Source organism: Manis javanica, chromosome 5 (assembly GCF_040802235.1).
Source record: "Manis javanica isolate MJ-LG chromosome 5, MJ_LKY, whole genome shotgun sequence".
Lineage (NCBI taxonomy): Eukaryota > Metazoa > Chordata > Mammalia > Pholidota > Manidae > Manis > Manis javanica.
In genome coordinates, this window is record NC_133160.1 from 13,298,023 (window position 1) to 13,311,351 (window position 13,329).

Here is a 13,329-nt window from a genome sequence, read left to right on the forward strand (position 1 = left end):
CTGCCTTCATGGAGCTCACAGTCTGGTTCGGGAGAAAGAGGCTTAACAAATAAGTCTGCAAATAAATATGTAATTTGAAACTGTGGCAAGGACAGAAGGAAAACGGAAGGGTGCGGGGTGATAGAGTAACAAAGCACTTGCATTAGCCTGGGGAATCAAGGAAGACCTGTCTGAGGTAGTGACTTTAAACCTGCACCCTGGAGTTGAGGTTAGCCAGGTAAGGGGTGTGATGAATATTCAAGGAAAAGAGAGAAGCAAGTGAAAAGTCTTAGGATGAAGAGGAGCTTGCCACATTGGAGCAACTGGAGGAAAGCTAGCATGTTTAGAGATAGGGCAGGAGAGGGTCTTCCTGGTGGGATTCAGTTAGACAAGGAGGTGGCAGTGGGGATGGAGAAGCAGTGACACCGTTGAGAGAATCTGGAGGTAAAAGTGACCAGAACGTTCTGCTCTATTCCTGTCTCTAACCCCATTCCCTTGAGAGGTCCCCAGAAGGTATTAGAAGTTGCTGACGTGTCTCCTACAGCTAGCCCCTTCCCATTTTCCGTGTTTTGGGATTTTCATGGCTGCTTTTGGTTGGTCGTGCTTCCAAATATATTTCATTATCGTATTATCTGTTCTACTCCTCACTCCCCCTACTCCCCTATACTGAGGTTACTTTTCTTGGAGAAGTGTTAGATGCATAAATCAACATAGGGAGAACTGACACTTTTATAATGTTAAATCTTTAAATCCTCTCATTGTCCAAGTGTATTTAGATGTTTTGTAGTCTTAACATGTTTTTTGGTAAGTTAATGTCTAGGTTATTTTATTGTCTTTGCTATCTGAAATGGGGTCTTCCATTATTTTTCTAAAGGAACTGGAATGATTCTCTCACCTGAGTGCATGTGGGAGCATATTACAGAGGAGCAGCCTAGGTGTTGGCTGTCAGAGTCCTGGGTTCAAGCCTGAGGCTTGCCAGTTACTGGCCAGCAAGCCCCTGGTCAAATCTCTTCTGCTTCTCTGAGCCTCAGTTCTCTTCTCTATAAAAGGGAAAGAATAAACCTCAGAGATTGTTGTAATGAATCGATGTATGTAAAATGTTTGGCCTTTAATATACATTAACAGCCTTCCTCATGCCTGCTAAGGTGGGCTTCATCAGCAGCACAATTTCTAACCAGCCCCTTTTTTTGAGAACCAAGATTGTTTTCTTATCCCCTGATGACTTTCTCTCTGAGACCCTAAAGCTCTATAATATGTGACAACCGCTTTTCTTCAGGCCGAGTCTCCTCAGGTAGCAGGCCGCCTCCCTGAATCCAGTGGCTTAGGCAGCTCCCTTGGGCAGTCTGCCCACAAGAGAGAATGGAGGGTTGTACTCCTTGCCAGGACTCTTGAGACCCAGCTCTGCACAGAGCCTGGGAATCTGTCTTGGGTAGGTCACTCACTGCCAGCTTCCAGGGCCTGGCACAGTCTTCCCAGCTTTTGAAGCTGATGGCTGAATTGCTGGGGCTGAGGGTGAGGCTGGCATTCAGGCAAGGCACCTCTGTGAGCTGCTCTGGACCCTAGCCAGCCCAGATGGGGCTTCCTCTTTCCTTGGAGCTACATAGGCTAGAATAGTGATATCCCCACAGATCTCCCAGAACGTACTGGCTGAGTGGGGTTCGTAGTGTGGTGCGATGCGATATCAGCTGCTGTGTTAGGAGTTAACTACTTAGCTCCAGCTCCAGCCATAGAGAGGCCTGGTGGCTACATCCCAACCCAGGAAGCTCTCTATCCTGGGCAATGAACACTTCCTGCTTTCTCTAAGCTCTGACATTGCCAGAGGTTTACCGTAGCCAGGGCTGGTCTGTTTGGTAAGGTGGAGGGACAGGTTGCCTGAGGGCACAGGGCAGCTGCTGGGACCTGTTCCAATGAGGCAGTACTGGTCTGAGCACAGTCTGAATCCTGGCTCTTCTGCTTGCTGTGAGGCCTTGGACAAGTTCTTCCATTTCTCTGAACCCCACTTTTGTTATCTGTAAAGTGGAGATACGGGTATTTACCTCATAGAGTGATAAAGCAGTGTCTTAGTCCATTCAGGCTGCTAGAACAGGATACCCCAGGATGGGTGGCTTATATACAACAGAGATTTATTTCTCACGATTCTGCAGGACTCTGGGAAGCTTGTACTTGGTTTCTTCTGGATTTTACCTCATGCATCTTTTCCGTTTGACGACTCTGCTGTTTTTATCCTTTTGCTGTAATAAATCATGGTTGTGAGTATAACTAGACAGTGCATCTGTGAGTCCTAGTGAATCACCAAGCCTAGGATTTGCCTCTGGGACTTCTAGCACATTGGTTCATTTGTAAGTTTTCATAACCCCTAAAACTGCCTACCGCTGTGTCTTCTCTTTGGCAGAACTGGGCTGAGTCCCAGCACTTGCTGATTAGGCTTTGGCAGAGCTTCTTGGGGGGGTAGTGAAGTGCATGTGGCCATGGTTTAAAGAGTTCTGGAGTCAGTCACACTGAGATGGCTGGGTTACAGCGCATTGGTTCAGTTTGGGTGTGGCGTCTTTGGGCGCGCCTGCTCCTGGGCCTGGCCACGTGCCTGCGTGTTTTAAGGATGGTGTAGCAGAAAGAATGCTTCATGCAAAACAAGAGGCTGAGTTTTGTTCTGCTTTGCTGCTGACTCACTCTGTAGTTCTGGGCAAATCCCTTGTCTTCTCTGAGTTTATCTTCATAGGGGTGGTGAAGGGGCACATCACGGAGTCTGGCTGTCCACAACACAAAATTAACCTAACAGGACTTTGCCTTCTCACACAGCAGGAAGTCTGAAGTAGGTGCCAGGGCTGGTGTTGTGGCTCCAGGATGCTAACAGGGTGGGGTTATTTCTCTTTCTTCTTTGCAGTCCTTGACTTTGTCCTCATACTAGTTGCTTCATGGTTGACAGGAGGCTGCTCTGCCTCCTTGTGTCATGTCTGTCCTTGTACTGGAAGAAGAAGGAAGCCAGGGGGGCAGTTTGAAAAGTGTATTCCTTGTATTTGGAATACAAAAGTTTTCCCAGTGTATGTCTTGGTTTTGGTCACCCCTAGTTACAAGGGAATATGGGGAAGCAAGTCATTTTAGCTGGCTAGGCTCATTGCCTTTTGCAACAAACAGGGGGTTTTATTACCAAGTGTTTCAGTTACCTACTGCCGCATAGCAAGGCCTCCCAAACTTACTGGCTTGACATACCTGTTTATTCCTTCTCAAAGTTGTGTGGGTTGGGTGGGCTCAGCTGGGTGGTTCTTATGCCCGGATGCTGTAGGTCGGCCGCTCATGCTGTTGCATGCAGCTTGTGGCTCATCAGGGAACTTGGCTGTGGCTGGAATGCCCAGGGTTCCTCTCTTTATCCACATTCTCTCCCTATGGGGCATCTCACTTTTACAGCACAGCAGCCTGTTTCCAAGAGGGAGTATTCTAAGAGGACAAGTGCTTATCAAATCTTCGTGTGTATCATACTTGCTGATGTCCTGGTGTTCAAACCAAGTCACATGGTCCAGCCCAGAGACAGTATGGGACGGGACTATACAGGGACATGAATTTCAGGGGTGTGGCTCATCAGAGGCCACCAGTGTAGACATCTACCACTGTAAGAAGGAAGGAGAATGGATATGCAGTTCGCAAATCATATGTTGGCCACAGAGGGTTATTCTTCAGCAGTGTTTTTCAAACTGCAAGTCTTGAAATGAACTCAATAGTTTATGGCCAGCACTAAAAAAAAGAAAGAATATAAAGTATCACTATTGCATAGACATGTGTGTGCATATAAACATGTACATTTTTAACATGCCGGAGCCATTTCAAGGACATGGCCTTGGGAGACCAATGTGCTGTTGACACCATCTGGACAGTAGCTGCGACTTGAACCGACTTGAATCTTTGAGGATTCTGGTGGGCAGATGTGGAGTTCTCCTCATCTGTGGCCACCCAGGGCAAGCCTCATATGTAATTTCCCCTGCTTGTTAAAACTACCACCTACCAACTGGAGTGGATCTGCCCCTTTTTCAGTCTCTCCTTGCGCACCATGTACAGGCCTTGGCATACAGGGAAGCTCCCAAGGTGAATCAACAGGAAACTGAAGATCAGGGAGGGGGAAGTTTGTGGCTTTTCAACCTTGTCAGAAGCTAATTTTAGGGTGTCAGCTGAAATCAACAGGCCTGACATGGAGTCACTTCTGTTGGGCCAAGTCACTAAGTGGATATAAAAAATCAAGGGAGGAGGAGAGAATGCTTTGGGGGTAGGAAGGTGATGAACTGTATGTGCCATACTGCGTCAAAGGACATGTGCATTTAAACTTTGGACAGAAATTGCTAAGTAGGCAGGACTTTTATAACAAAGAAAAATAGGTTTTTCAGTGCTCACCTTGAATATTGCAAAAATGCTTTTGTAATTTCCAGCTTGAGTGGAAAAAGGTGAGGTATACCTTAAGAAACTTTTCCCCATAAGTGCTATGATTTTGTCCTCCCTTTCTCTCTTCTGGCTTCACATTGGCAGAATGAATATTCCGAGGACAGGGAATAGGGGATAGGGGATAGGGGTGAGAGGCCCTTGATTGCCTGGGGCCAACTTGAGGGTCAGCCAGTGATCGTGTCCTCTGATGACCTCTTCCATTACTTTCTTGCAGTAGGGAGGAATTTCTGACACTTGCCAGTCCTCAACCCTGGGCTGACCACGACCTGTCCTTTGACCAGAGCTAGTGTGTCTTGCAGCTCCTCCCTTCTCCATCCCTTTCCTTGACCATCTGGTGGTAGAAATCCCTGGCTCCACATGTACCCTCAGCCCCAGCAACACCATGGGTCCCTGCATCCTGTCCTTGCTGCTGTTCTTGGTCTCACTGCTTTCTGGTGGGACATATTGTCACTGGTAAGTGGGGTATGTACAGAGAGAGGGGTGGGAGGCTCAACCCATGCCCCTGGCAAGGAGGTGCCCTGGAGGGTGACCTCCCTTTTCCTACCCAAGTTAAGCCCCCTTGTCAAGGGGGTTAGTGCATAGAAGGCCAGCTTCATAAAGATTCACAGGCTTAAGGGAAAGAGTGAAGAAGCCCCCAGTACAAGTTAGCGGGTAATACCGAGGGCACTGTGTCCCAGGCTCTGAGCTAAGAACATATGCACAATCTTACTTAATCCTCATAGTGACTCTGTGAGGTCCCTGTATTTTTCAGATGAGGAACCTGAGCATCAAGAATTTTAAATAACTTAAGTGTCCCAGGTCCCAGTGAGTCACAGGGCTAGGGTTTGAACCTTGGTTTGTGTGACTTCAAAACCCTTCTGATGTTGATATTCTCTTTGTCTCACTATAAAATAGTAGTAGGCTGGTGGTTCGGGGTCAACTGTGAGAGCTTGGGAAGGAAAAGAGGGACTGGCAGGACTAACTCTGGGTTCTAGTCCAGATTGGCTGCGTGAACTGGGGCAAATCTGTAGCCAGAGAAAGAAAGAAAAAGAGAGAGAGAGAGAAGTCTGGCTCCATGAGATTTCAGGTCCCTTCTAGCCCTGAGAGCAGGTCCCAGGTGGAAGGAACTCGGCCTATTGGACAAGGAACTCGGAGTATGAACTCTGACCCATTCATGCTCTCCCTTTCATCCTTTCTCATTCATCTTCATTCTCTGGTCACTCTGCCATCCTGTTCTTATGTACTGACCATCACATAGCAGCTCTCGAATAGTTTTCTTCCAACAGTGACCTGGCCATGATGGCCCAGTATGGACCAGGATGTCCGTGCACCCAGGACAGGGAAATGAAATGGAGTTTGTGAGGGTGGGGGCAGGGATGAAGATGGGATGAAGGGTGTTTGGTGAGGGCTCAAGACCTATTTGGAGTGGTGGGGAGATCAGAGGCTCCTTGTCTTGAATCCTGGGCTCACTTTGGGGGCCTGTGTGGGAGCAGGAACTGGGCCTGGAGTTTGGAGTGGAAATTCTTTGCTGGGTACTTTTATTTCAGGGCCGCCAGAGAGCAGCAGAGGTCTAAGTCAGAGAACATTTCCAGGCAACAAACAAAATGATAGTTTTATAGGGAAGGGAAAAGTCTGAGTTCCTCTCAGTTTTTTCAAGCCACATTGAGAAAAAGTTGCATAGCCTGGGTCTATACTCCAGATCTCTACTGAATTGCATTGAATAGGTTAAGATCTAACACTATGCTCTTGTTCATATGATGTGCAAAGCTTCTTTGGTTTTGGTAACATTCATCTTGGGGGACATTATCCATCACATTGTATCAGTATTTCTTGTAGAAAGGCACAGGGCAAATTCTTTGTGGAAGCTCAAGGTCAGGAAAACGTTTCCAAGGGAGTAAGAGGGAAATAAGTTACTGGGCACCCACTGTGTTGCCAAAGGTGGGTTGGCTAGAAAGGCAGGTGCCCTAGTGCCCATGTTTCATGTTTGCTTTGGCTACCAGAGTGTCAAGAGCTTGGGCTTTGGAGTGAGGGCTGGGTTTGAATCCAGACTCTTCTGCTGCTTATTAGCTCTGTGCAAAATGAATGAGGATAATAACACTGTTATTTTACCCACCTCTCAGGATTGCTGGGAAGGGTCAATATATAAACAGAACACAGCCCAGAGCCCGACACAAAATGGAGACACTCAACAAATGTTAGTTATTGCTATTCTGTTTCTCTGTCAAAATTAATTTCTTCCTGTGACCTTCTTTCATTACTTGTCTCTGCTGTTTTTAAGCGTTGGCTTAATGATTTCCAGTTTCATGCAATGTGTTTCATAGTATTAAGTTCCTTAAATCCTGTTTGGAAGAAGGTACTCTTCACCCTTTCTCTTTCTCCTCACCTTCTAGGATGACTATTTACATGCAGTAGTGTGCATGATACTACATGCATTGAGGGCATTGAGAATTTGTTCCATTTCAAAACATTTTTTCTCTTTGTGCTTCACTTTGGATGATTTCTATTGAGTTATCTTCACTTTCATTAATTATTTCTTCTGCTCTGATGATTGCGCTATTATTTCCATACAATAAATTATAGGTATTATGTTTCCAGTCCTAGAATTTGTTTCCTTTTTTTACATTTGCTAGATGTTTCCTCAAATCCCTCAACTCTTCATCTATTATAGCCAACTTTTTCTGTAGATTTTAAATACCTTTATCATAATTATCTTGTCTTATTTGCTCATGCCAACCTATAGATAACTTGTGTATCTGTACCTAATTTTTTTCCCTGACTATGGGTCACATTTTCCTGTTCTTTGAATATATCATAATTTTTGATTAAATAATATACATTGCAGATGATACATGGAAGAGGACTGGGGTTGTGTCATCTTCCTCTGAAGCATGTTGTGTTTTTTTCTAGCAGACAACTGAATTATTGCTGGATCATGTTGAATTTGTGAAGATTTGGTTTTATGCTTTGCTAGGGCAGATCTATTTCCATAATCCCCCAGACCAAGTCATAGGTAGATCAAGTTCAGCACCTCTACCTATTAATAACACCCTATGCTCTTCTTGTAGATTATGTATCACAGTTTGTCATCAGATACTTGAGTGGTTATTAGATGAATGTCTATCTCCTCTCCAGATTGTCAGTTCCTTGAGGACAGGGTAAGGCCCTCTTTGCTCACTACTTTACACCATGTCTCATGTGGTACCTGGCTTATAATAGGTGCTCAATGAAGGTGTTGAATGAATGAAGAAGTAGAGAAATATTGCATCATGCACGGAAGAAAGTTCCCAGCTGAAAGTCAAGGTGCTGGGATATAAATGACACGAAACTATGAAATACTATGAGACTGATGCTCAGTCGGCTCACACTTCAGATCTTTAGTTCCAGGATGTATGATAGGTCACCACTGGATTAGATAATCTTTTAAGTCACTTTCCCTTCCTAATATCCATGATACAAAAAGATTAGTGAAGTTGAGACAAAATGCAGGATAAGAAACAGTAATAATAGAGGACAGACATGGGGGCTTGAGTATTGGGTGGAATTAGGATTATAAACACAGACACAGAATGTCCTAGATCAAGGGCTTGGAAAACAGAAGTGGCACTTGAGGACAATTCTTCCAACAGCAGCAGATGGAATTAAAGAATTTGTCAGATCATGAATGGCTCTGATGAGGAGACCCTGGCGGGATGGAACTGGTGGCAGGGTACTGGACGGGGAAATAGCAAGAGGGAGAGATCTATCAGATTGGAGGTTTTCTCCTAATCTGTTTATTCCTCTACGGAGATGGAAGGGGCGGGTTGCATGGGGAAGAGATCAGTTTTTTGGGATGATGGTGGGATTTCCCCTTCATTACATTTTCTCTCAGGTCCTGCTCTGCACACAGATGTGAGGACAAAATGCACTGAGTATCTCTTGAATGACATTCAAACTTGTGCCACATTCCAAGATCTGTACCACTGAATCCTTTTTCTTAGGGCTCGTGGAACCAGAAAGCAAATCATTGGTAAACTACTTTTAATTTCTCTGTCCTATAGAATGGAATCTTCCCCTCTCAGTTTCTCTAGTAATCAGATATGCCTTGGGGAAGAGATCAGAGTCAGGACCATAGTCTTTTTCATTCTGTTATTGGTGTGTACCCTAAGAGCTTGTTTTATTTATTTTCTGCATTCTATATGTCCCCTTTTTGTCAGTGATCATCCCTTCAAAATATCTTACTTGAATTCAATGCGATACCCATTTGGGCACCTTGTAGGTTTATGTCCTGGGTCTCCCCTTGAGTACGTAGTTCTGCAGGAAGGCTTGCAAACATCATATGGCTGTGTGCCCTTTTACTGACCTCCGTGAGCACTCTGCGTATCTTCCTTCTGCCTCCCAGAGAGCGCACACACGCCTTTTTCTTAGAGACAAAATTAGAACCGAATGAGAAGGAAACTCAGGCAATCACTCAAGTGCCCAGAAGAAATGTGAAAACCTGAGGCTGAAATGGACTTTGGGTGGTCATTCTAACCAATTCTTTGTTTCCAGAAAGAATTTTACTTATAGTAATTCTTTTTTAACACTAGAATATACTTCTGAAAGATTTTTAAAGGAAATTACACTCAAGGACACTATGTTTCATGATGGTTAGAGGGAGGAAAATCTTCAGAATCTATGAATGGCCACCAGGTGGGTTATACTTATGATGTCAGGCCCAGAACAAAGTTTTACATGGGCTCAGAATGGTGTGGGGTACTAGGCTGTGACTCAGTACCCAGAGGCTGCCTTCTTGTTTCATTTGTCCTTTTTTGCACAGGAGTAACTCCTGGGTGAGGCGTTAGAGTAACATTTTTATAAACTATGCTTTCTACCAGTTCCCAAGATTTCTTTAAGCCTCTCCCCGTAGTCCAGAAGCAGGGGGTTGCCTTTGCTGGGACTGAGCTAGAATGAGCTAGATACCCACTTACTGCTTTACCCTGGGCTACAGGTCCCCCTGCTGGTTAGCCCTTAGAATACTGGCCTAGACTGGTCATATCACTGGACTCATTTGTCAGGGTGGATTCTTGATGAGAATATGAATGGGGCATTCAGGCAAAGGGGAAAAAACCCTTCATACTTGGACTGTAGAGGTTCAGCTTGGTTCAAGACTTGTGGCTCCCAGCTGTAAAGTCACAATTTCTATATTGCTGGTACCTGGGGTACGAGAGCCCAATACGCGCATTGTTGGGAGTTAAATACTCATTTATTTGGGAATAATTTAATGATGATTATTTGTGTCACTTACATAGAAATCCCCTGAGATCAGTAACAAAATACAGAAAGAAACTCAGTTTTGGCCAGTCATGCCAAGAAGATACCAGCAATGATTGCCTTTATACAGACTGACTCATTACATAGGTAGGTTGGTGCTTTCAAAGAGATAGTTTGTAGTTTACTTTGGAAGAACCTAGGATGGGATAGATGAAGGAATTTAGACCAGGGACGACATACAGGAATTTTTCAGTTAAAATTTTATATAACCAATCAGGTGAAAGGCAAATCTGCGCAAGGAAATTAGCAAGAATTCTTCATTCAAAAAACTTCCAGAAACTGTAACTGCACCAGTTGGGGTGAGGTAACTGTTGAACCACTGTGTTGTGTACTTGAAAAGATATGGTATAATATTGTATATCAACTCTCCTTCAATAAAAAAATACAAAAAAACTTCCAGAAATTTACTCAGAATAATTTTGACAGACTCTTTTGTAAAGAATATTCCTTTTTCCTTGTTTCCTCTGTTATATTAAGCATTTGGTCTTCCTTCATCTCAGTCCCTGTTAATAAATAGATAAATTTAGTGATTGTTATGGTCATTGGTAGAATCAATGGGTCCCTTAGATCTTAGCAGAACTTCACAGCTGTTTTTAATACTCATGTCTCTCCTGATCCATACCTTTATCCATAAAATACTAATGAGCAAAAATAGAGTACACTCTGAGGATATGCAAGTTAATAATGTAATGTCTTCTGCTCTTGAGCATAAGTGACTGTTTAGTCATTCACCTTAGATGCTGAACCATAATCCTTGTCTTCCTCTGCTCTCCTGACACTCACAGCTTTCACCTGTGCACTAGGAACTGGTTGGACAGGATCTTGAAGACCTGGGCCATCGTGGTAGTAGTGAGGTGCTGGGTGGAGAGCTAGTGGGTCTGGATTTGTGTCCTCCTGCGGGAGCTTGGAAGTCATTAGCCTCTCTGGGCTTCAATTTTCACAGTTTTAAAAAAGTTTTGTTGGACTAAATGGCCTGTGGCATTGAAGTTTAAGCCTGTGACTGATTGTGCCCAACCCAGGTTGAATTTCTTATCCCATGGCTCAGTTTCCCCTGGCTTCTCCCGAAAAAAACTGTGGTTCCTTGTTTTTGGTGTCATTGGAGGTGGGGTGAGGAGCTGAGAGACTTACTTTGCTGGAAGACAGAAATGTTCACAGACATATTTATGTTTAAAGTTGTTTCTGTTGCCTCCACAGCCAGAGAAGATGAAGGGCTCACACAAAAATGTCAAGGTGTTGTAGTAGAATTGGACATAAATGGACTTACAGCAGCCAGTCACCGGAGGGTAGTTGCAGATCTCTGCACATGAGAATCCCATAGTCAGGTTTTCTTTTCTGCTGCCGAGTTGGAGTTCTTTTCCTCCTGGGCTCAGACTCCTAATGCTCATTCTAGGCCATACCCCGCGTCGGTTGGAGAAGAAAAGTAGATAACTCTTCTATCGCAGAGCTGAAAGCAGGAAAGGCCCAAAGCTTCCTCCGTCTATCACAGCATTCCTTCTTGGTAAATATACCCCAGTTTCCTGACTTGCCACGTGCTTTCCCACAACACTGGAAGTGAACCTCTCTTTTGCTCCCCGAAGAACACAGGTCAGAGCCCTTACTTTCACCTCCAGGATCTCTGCAAACACACAGGCTTAAAAAAGGCCTTTGACACTGTGCAGTTACTCCTGAAGGATAGACTGGAAATGCTTAGCCTGGCAGAAGATTTTCCTTTCCTCCACTGGAGCCTGTCCTCTCCCACCCAGCCCCGCTTTGTGTCTGACCATTCAGACTGACTCACCTGGGCATTCTGGGACCATGGAGATAGGTGGTGAGAGTGAGCAGTGATGACCATGTTGGAGACAAAGAAGGAGTTAATGTCAGTCTTGAAGTCAAACCACAGCCCTTATCCACAATTGGGAATTAACATTTACCCTAAGTATTTCATATGTGTCCATTATAATTTGAATTGAGAAAATTGATTTAAATAAGTAGAATGTGAGGGCCCCAAGCATGCGAATGATGTCCTCTGCTACTCTTTGTCCCTGGAAGGCAACATGGTGGTCCTATACAAATGTCAAATAGAATTGCAACTCATTTAATACACAGGCACACATGGCCATACTGACAAAGGAATTTCCTGGACACTCCTGACATTAATCCAATTTTCCTAATTCCCACTCCTCATATACTGAAACCCCTTGGAAAAAATTTAAGTTGATTCTACTCTCTGTCTTCCTCCTTTTTCAACTCATAGACAAAACTCAATATAATTCCTGGACTCAGATGCTCGAGAGCCAAATGCTTTGAGATAAGAGGACTTGATTCCTGCAGGATCGCCCAGGCTGCGTGGACCTCCTTCTCCTTCGCAGTGTCCTCTGGGGTTGCCCTTCCTATTTTGCTTTACCTCCAAGATGTCCACTTTCACACAATTCTTGGCTGAGGTGTCCAGGAAACAGACTACTTGAATGTGTATGGAAGGGCTTGGAAAAGAGGAGACACAGAGAAAAGTGGATCCATTCAGGCTTCATGGTGTTGCAGACGGCAGATAGAATCCTGGACTGGACTGACTTTATATCTTGGGGTGGAGCTCATTTTCTTGTGAGGAGTTGAACCCATCTCTCTGATTTCATCTCCCCAGGGCCCAAGACTGGGCAGGGTTCTGGTGCAGCCAGAGTCAGCCTAGTGAGCAGGACAGTATGTGCTTGGATTCCCAGCCGTGTAGCTTGCAAAGTCACAGTTTGTCAGAGCTCTTCTGGTGAGCCCCAGCCTCCCCCTCTCTCCTCCACATCCAGGGATCATGACTATGCATGGCTCAGGATCTCTATGATGAACTGCTGTGAATAAAGTACGACCAGTGCTTTGGTGTATAAATGTAAAAAATTGGAAGTAAGTTGGGGGCGGGAGCCAAGATGGCGGCGTGAGTAGAGCAGTGGAAATCTCCTCCCAAAAACACATAGAGCTATGAAAATATAACAAAGAAAAATCTTCCTAAAATAGAGACCACAGGACACAGGACAACATCCAGACCACATCCACACCTGCAAGAACCCAGCGCCTTGTGAAGGGGGTAAGATACAAGCCCCAGCCCGGCGGGACCCGAGCGCCCCTCCCCCCGGCTCCCGGCGGGTGGAGAGAAACCGGAGCAGTTTTTTTTTTTGGCGAGCGCTTTTTGGAAGCCTTAGAGGGACGGGCCCCCGTTGCTGGGGAGGCAGGGTGGCGGGACCGGTGAGGAGGTGCCTGGGAACAGCGCCGGAGGACAAAGAATATCCCGCGTTTCTCCCTGCAAGACCTGGGGGCGGGTGCCTGAGACCGGTGCCTGAGGACGGAGGAGGTCGCGCGTTTTTCCCCTTTTTTTTTTTCTCTTTTTGGCAAGCGCTTTTTGGAAGCCTTGAAGGGACGGGGACCCCAGTGCTAGGGAGGCACGGTGGCGGGTCTGGTGAGCGGGTGGCTGGGACCGGCACCTGAGGACAAAGAATATCCCCCGTTTTTCCCTGCGGGACCGGTGGGCGGGTGCCTGAGACCGGCACTTGAGGACAGAGGAAATCGCGCGTTTTTCCCCTTTTTTTTCCTCTTTTCTGCGAGTGCTTTTTGGAAGCCTAAAAGGGACAGGGACCCCGGTGCTAGGGAGGCAGGGCGGCGGGACTGGTGAGTGGGTGCCTGGGACCGGCACCTGAGGAC